This window comes from Oryctolagus cuniculus, chromosome 7, assembly GCF_051225735.1.
Source record: "Oryctolagus cuniculus isolate XC-2025 breed Fujian yellow rabbit chromosome 7, ASM5122573v1, whole genome shotgun sequence".
In the NCBI taxonomy this organism is placed as follows: domain Eukaryota; kingdom Metazoa; phylum Chordata; class Mammalia; order Lagomorpha; family Leporidae; genus Oryctolagus; species Oryctolagus cuniculus.
This window is the reverse complement of record NC_142873.1, coordinates 13,032,113-13,040,110: the sequence shown is the minus strand read 5'-3', so window position 1 is coordinate 13,040,110 and position 7,998 is coordinate 13,032,113.

The following is a 7,998-nucleotide window of genomic DNA, read 5'->3' as shown; positions in this document are numbered from 1 at the left end:
TGCATAGGCAAAGAGTTCTTGGAAAAGACTCCAGCGGCACAGGCAATAAGAGCCAAAATCTACAAATGGGATTACATCAAATTGAGAAACTTCAAAAGAAACAATCAGCAAAGTGAAGAGGCAATGAACAGAATGGGAGAAAATATTTGCAAAGTATACAACTGATAAAGGATTAATAATCAGAATATATAGAGATCAAGAGACTCCAAAACAATAAAACAAACAATCCAGTTAAGAGATAGGCAAAGACTTAAACAGACATTTTTCAAAAGAGGAAATCCACATGGCCAACAGAAACATGAAAAAATGCTCAGGATCCCTAGCCATCAGAGAAATGTAAATCAAAACCACAATCAGATTTCACTTCACCCCCGTTAGAATGGCTTTCATACAGAAATCAACACACAGCAAATGTTGGTGAGGATGTGGGTAAAAAGGTACCCTAATGCACTGTTGGAGGAAATGTATGAAGATACCTCAGAAACATGAATATAGACCTACCATATGACCCAGCCATCCCACTCCTGGGAACTTACTCAAGGAAAATGCAATCAGCATATGAAAGAGCTATCTGTACTCTCATGTTTATTGCAGCTCAATTCCCAATAGTAAATACATGGAATCAACTCTAAAGACTGGATAAAGAAATTATGGGATATGGGGCTGGCACTGTGGTGTAGCAGATAAAGCCACCACCTGCAGTGCCAGCATCTCATATGGGCACCAGTTTGAGTCCCAGCTGCTCCTCTTCTGATCCAGCTCTCTGCTATGGCCTGGGAAAACATTGGAAGATGACCCAAGTCTTTGGGCCCCTGTACCTGTGTGAGAGACCTAGAAGAAGCTCCTGGCTCCTAACTTTGGATCAGCACAGCTCCAGCTGCTTTGGCCATCCGGGGAGTGAACCAGCTGATAGAAGACCTCTCTCTCTCTGCCTCTCCCTCTCTGTAACTCTGCCTATCAAATGAATAAATAAATCTTTTAAAAGAAGAAAATATGGGGCTGGTGCCGCGGCTCAATAGGCTAATCTTCCGCCTGCAGCGCCGGCACCCCGGGTTCTAGTCCTGGTCAGGGCACCAGATTCTGTCCCAGTTGCCCCTCTTCCAGTCCAGCTCTCTGCTGTGGCCCGGGAGTGCAGTGGCGGATGGCCCAAGTGCTTGGGCCCTGCACCCACATGGGAGACCAGGAGAAGCACCTGGCTCCTGGCTTCAGATCAGCATGGTGCACCAGCCGCAGCGCGCCAGATGCAGCGGCCATTGGAGGGTGAACCAACGGAAAAGGAAGACCTTTCTCTCTGTCTCTCTCTCTCTCACTGTCCACTCTGCCTGTCAAAAAAAGAAGAAAATATGGGATATGTACATCATGGAATACCACATAGTGGGAAAAAAAGGAAGGAAGGGACGGAGGGAGGAAGGGAGGGAGGGAGGGAAAGAAAAAGAAAAAAAGGGAAGGGAGGGAGGGAGGGAGGGAGGCAAAGAAGAAAAAGAATAAGAAGGGAAGGGAAGGGAGGGAGGGAGGGAGGGAGTAATCCAGTCATTTACAACAAAATGGGTGAAACTGGTAAACATCATCCTTAGTGAAACAAGCCAGTCCCAAAGGGACAAATTCTGTGTGTTCTCCCTGACCTGTGATAACTAAAAGAGACCCTAAAAGGCAATCTTAGAATTGGAATTGACACTTTGAGAAGCAATGACTTTGAACAGCCCTTCTTTTCCTTTATCTTACTTATCGCTTATTCTTTCATATTAATCCTAGAACTCTTTACTTAACAGAGTTAACCCCTTGTGTATACAGTTAATTGAAAATAAAGAGTGAGAATAAGAAAGGGAAGCGGAAGTGGGTGGGAGCATGAGTGGGAGGTCGGGCATGGTGGGAAGAATTATCATGATACTAAAGTTGTAATTGTATAATATATGAAGTTTGTAACTGTAAAGCTGTATAGTTCTACATGCATTCCTATGGACTTACTTCTAAGGGTACAGTTTAAAAACTTGCCATGGGATGCGAATCCCCTTAAGCTAGTGGTAAAAATAGCATTTTAAGTGTTAAAGTGATCATATAAATAGGAGTTCGATAATAAATAAAAAGTGTTTGGTAATAGGAATAGAATTAAAAAGAAGTGAATGCTCCATCGTGGGAAGCAGTCCATACAGCAGACTTATAGAATGACAATCCCCTTAACTAGCACTCTGACCTCAGAATCAGCCCCTTAGGGATTCTGGTTTGGCTGAAAAGCCAAGAGGAGCATTTCAGGCATGGAAAGCCAAGACACTGTGGCAAAAAAAAAAAAAAGTTCCACATGAAGGATCTCTGTGGGTGAGACTGTAGTGAAAAGAAGCAGCCACCAAAGAAAGAGTTACTTTATCTGAAGGAAGGAGAGAACTTCCACTTTGCTTATGGCTTTGTCGAGTTGTGGATCCAAAAGGCTTCCACAGCCTAGGTAGCCCATATCAAGAGCCTCAGGTGATCATTGATGTCATAATAGCACATAAAGAGTGCTAATTGTTAAATAAACAACCAGAGTCACTGTGCACTAACTTCCCATGCAGGACCTCTGTCCCCAGAAAGTTGTATTATGAGAGTTAACAGTAAAAGAATTAGTTCTATTAAGTATATTAATTGGAGGATACTCTTATGTCTCATAAGTTATAATTATGTCTAAGAGCTCACAAAAGATGTATTATCCTTGGGTTCTTCTGTAAAGATAAAAATTAAGTTTCTAAAAGGAAAGAGGGGAGAAGGAAGGAAGAGGAAGAAAAAAAAAAAAGCAAAATTACCTTTGAGATGCAATAACTTTGAACAGCCCTTGTCTGGATTGTTGAGGGACAGTTTTGTCTCTTCTTTTTTTCCTCTTTTCTTCTTTTTCTTTTTCTCTCTTATACAATGTGCTAAACTCTTTACCTAGAATAGAGTTAATCCTCTGTATATAAATATAAATGAAAATAGATCTTGGTAAAAAAAAAAAGAGAGAATAGGAGAGGGAAGTAGAACTGGGGGAGAATGGGTGGGAGGGCAAGTACGGTGGGAAAAATTACTATGTTCATAATGTTGCATTTATGAAATACACGTAAATAAATAAAAATAATTACCTCTGGAAAATAAAATCGCAAGGGCTGAGACAAGCCAAAACCAGGAGCCTGGCTTCCCTGTGAGTGACAGGGGCCCAAGTATTTGCTGCTTTCCCAGGCACTTTAGCAGGGGGCTGGACTGGAAGTAGAGCAGCCAGAACTCAAAAGTGATGCTCCGATATAGGATACCAGCATCACCAAGTGGTGGCTTAACCTGCTGTGTCACACGCTGGCCCCTAGTCACTGCATTAAGGGTTCTTACTGTAAGGCTTTCTGTAGCAGGGGTGCTGACAAACATCTGACTAAATTAAAATGCGGCAGCAACTTTAAAAAATGATATCCCTGGTCTCATGGTAGTGTTATGGGATAAAATTCTCTATAAGGACCGATAATCAGAGCTACTATTAAATTCTTGAGCCTAGCCATCACCTATTTCTTCCCAGAGGGCCAAAGACGATAGGGCCTTGGACATATTTCTGTTTTTGTTGAAAAACACTGTAGGTTGTGGCAGGCATTTGGCTTAGCAGTTAAGATGCCTGTTGGGGTGCCCACATCCCATATTAGAGTGCCTGAGTTTGAGTGCAGGTGCTAATGCACGCACTCGGAGACACCAGGCAAAGAGTGACTCAGCAGTTGGGTCACTGACACTCATGTAGGAGACCCAAGTTGAGTTCTCAGCTCCCAGCTTCAACCTGGCCCAGTCCCCGTTATTTGTAGGCATTTAGAGAATAAACCAGCAGATGAGTCTCTCTCTCTCCCTCTCTCCTTCCTGTCAAATAATGAAGTAAAAATAGATAAATTAAAATCAGAGAAAAATACCATGGAAAGCTTCTCAGGTTTGTCATGAAATGAATTTCTAATCAAATGTCGAAAATGGGAGTGACTGGGGAGCACAGCACTATTTTTATGAAAATCTAATCATCCATATTTGGATTCAGCCACAGGGGAATCACCTTACAGAGTTAAGGTGAGCAAACTGGGGGCTGCAAACATTCACACTGCAAGATCTCACACATTGTCCTGCTCTGTCCCGTCAACAAATGGTACCTGGCAGACAGTAAGAGTTGCTACATGTTTCTGAAAAAGAGCTGAAATATTTTACATTGTACATTTTTCTTACACATGTCTGAGACTCTGAAATAATTTAGACCAAAGTTGCAGAAATATTACACAATTGCCATGTAACCATCACCCAACTTCCCTGTGTGAACCTAGTCCCCACAGCAATCATCTACACTGGAAGTTAACACTGATGCAGCACTGTAACTAATCTACAGCCCTGACTCAAATTGTACCTGCTGTCCTTGGGATGTTTCATGAATAACAATTATCTTTCCCAATATTGTGTTAGACTAAAAGAACGTACCAGTTTCCAAGTTACAAGCTAAGTGTATAAAGTCACCATATGAACAAAATTATTTCCACACAGAGGAAAATGAGTCAAGAGCCCCATGAAATAAACAGCAAGTTTAAGGATTCACAATTCAGAACACAAGGTTAGTGTTTGGTACATTAATATAGTAGAATATACATGAACATCAAGTTATAAACTATACTGGTTGAGGTTCAGGATACAGAATTGATTTAGAAATAAGCTCTAGTTTTATGGGCATTTAGTTCATTAAAAGGGCATTTCAAATCATGCTACTTGATACAGGTCATTGCCACAACCATTAAGTGCTTGGGGGACAGGAGTGGTCCATCAGAATTGCACCCCGGTACTGGTTACAGACTGACTGCAGTAGCATCAGGGTGGCCACCCTCCACAGAAGTCCAACAGAGGGGAGGGAAGGCAGCTACGGTGTTCAGGCACCCAGACTCTTTTAACTCTTCTTACAAAGACAAATTCATGTTCCAAAATGGCCCTTGGAGTCCCAGCTCTCACATCAGTGGTGCAGAGCAGAGGACAGGCAGGGCAGGACGGACTCCTGGCTGCTGGCTGCTGGCTGCTGGCACAGTCTTCCCCAAGGACCTACACAAGTATGCTGGCGTCTCCTGGCCAGGAGGGAGCCACGTGGCTATAGCTGGGTGACAGTGCTTTTGCTGAGTACATTGCCAGCAGGAACGAGACTGGGGTTCAACTCCTGGATATGAAGGAAGGAATGCTTGTTGTGCAGTAACTGGCAGTCCGCCAACCACTGGCTCACTCCTTTCATCAAGATAAATTCTGGAAATAATTTATTGTGAAAAAAAGTACTAGTATAAAGGCAGTTTGGTTTGGGGAATTAGATGGTGGTGATGATTTGCACAATCATGAGAACATACTACACACCAATGAAGTATATGCTTTCAAAGAGTGGATTTTATGGTATGTGAATTACATCTCAAAATTGTTAGAAGCAAAAGTAGGCAAATGTTCTTTTTTCAATATTTTTATTTATTTGAAATATGGAGTTAGAGAGAGAGGTGGAGACAGAGAGGTCTTCCATCCGCTGGTTCACTCCCCAGTTGGTTGCATTGGCCAGAACTGCGCCAATCTGAAGCCAAGACCCAGGATCCTCTTCTGGGTCTCCCACAGAAATGCAGGGGCCCAAGGACTTGGGCCATCTTCTACTGCTTTCCCAGGCCATAGCAGAGAGCTGGATGGGAAGTGGAGCAGCCGTCGCCCATACGGGATGCTGGTGCTTCAGGCCAGGGCGTTAATCCACTGCGCTACAGCACCAGCCCCAGTAAATAATCTTTTAAATCTTGCCATAGTGAAGGCCTAAATATGACACCAAGAAATTCATGGGAAAATGCACACTTCAACAGAGAAATTTAAAATTTCCATATAGCAAAGCAAATATTGTGAGCAAGTTTTAAAAATAATAACCAAGAAAAATAATTCTAATACATCAGAAAGATAATTAATACTAATACACAGACATTTTTAAAATAAAACATTAAGGAAATTGTAAAATACCAAAACAGGTGGGCAAGATGTTTACTGATGATTCACAGAAGCAGAAAAACAAACAGCTGCTAAAATAACAAAAGTATGCCCCCTCCACTAGTTATTAAAAATGCAAAGAAAAACAGTTGCCTGTCAGATTGCCAGCAATGCAAAGGGCTGTCAAGACCCATTTTTGGCTACAGAAATACAACTTCATATGCTGCTGATGAGAGTGCATGTGCATACTATGGCGATAGATTAAAAATGCACGCCCTCTTTGACCCAGGACCTCCATTTCTAGGAATGAATTCTAAGGCGCTAGTGTGCTAAGATATGTGGGGAAAGTTTGCTGTCAGCATTTACACCCATCACTAAGGAGTTAAAATATGGTACACAAACACACACCAAGGAATAGTGTACTGGCCACTCAATATATAAAGATATAAACCTATGTCTATTGGAATACAAAAAGACCATAGACAAAGGAGATTACATAAAGCCTAGGTGGTATCTGGCTTGTCAGAGAGCAATCACATGGAATTACAATGGCACACACATCTAAATACTGAAATTTAAGAATTAAATGAATCAAGGGAAACATTTTAATGATCCAGTATTCTTGCTTTTTGCAGAGTTAGACTTGGTTACTATTTCAAGGACAAAGCCACATAACAAAACTGTAATGAATTTGACACATCTAGACTTTCAGGCTTAACCAAATAAAACAAAATACAGATGTAAAATTGAGACTAAGAATGTTTTCCTGCTTGTTACAAGCTTTTCACATAGCCAACATCAACCCAAACTCCTCATTGTAACTTAAGAACTATAATTTAGGAAATTACAACAAATGGAAAGTTTCCATAAGGATAACCAAGGACTCGTTTGGAAGTGTCACGTGAACTAGACAAACACTAGTGTGTATGACTTTTCAGGGCAGCCTCAGTTGTCTCTACATAACTACCGATAAAATATTTTTAAACTTATTTTCATCCTTTATAAGGACTGCTACAAGTAATTGTGACACTTAAACATGTCAACTTACTACAGGAGAACATTTAAGAAAATCATTAAAGATGACAACACCGATTAAGTACTTGATGTTCCACGCACTGTGAAAGTGTGCGACATGCCAATCTGCTTTGACTAATCAGCTGTGGTCATTGTGGGGTGGATATACAATATTTGTATCTAGAGAAAACTCACTGGGCATCCCACATGAGCACCAGTTCCAGTCCCGGCTGCTCCACTTCTCATCCAGCTCCCTGCTAATGTGCCTGGGAAGATGGCCCAACTGCTTGGGCCCCCGCTACCCATGTGGGAGATCCAGATGGAGGCCCAGGCTCCCAGCTTTCTGTCCCAGCCCTGGTGTTGTGGCCATGTGGGAAGTGAAGCAGTGGATGGAAGATTTTTCTTTCTCTCTCTCTCCCACTCTCCCTGTAACTCTTTCACATGACCAGGCTTAGTGAAATAAGCCAGAGCCCAGAAGACAAATATGCTTTCCCTGATTTGTGGCAACTAATATACACAGTTCAGAAAGTGTAATGAATACAAGCAAACTTGACATTTTGACATTTGATTATTGTTTATAGCCCCTGTCAATACTCTTGAGGAAAAGTAGTTTTTCTACTGTTTCAATGGCAGTTGAATTATTTATTTAGGGGAGAGCTATAAAGTAAATTGAAAGTCTATTATTGTAAAAATTAAAAGAAAAATAGAGAAGGGGGAGGGAAAGGGGAAGGGGAGGTGGGAAGTATCATCGTGCTCTTAAAACTATATATGAAATACATGAAATTTTCTACTTCTATATAAAGTTTTTAAAAAATCACAAAAAAGAGAAAACAGCATTGAAATACAGAAATAATAAGTAAATCTTAAAAAAAAAAAATACCACCCACCTTTCACTATACAGCACACACACACGAGTTTTTTATGCCCTAATGAGTCTGGCACAGATAACTCTGGTTACAGTTTTCTAATCCTTTACCACAGCCCCAGATACAGTTGTCATTTTTTTTTTTTTTTTTGACAGGCAGAGTGGACAGTGAGAGAGAGAGACAG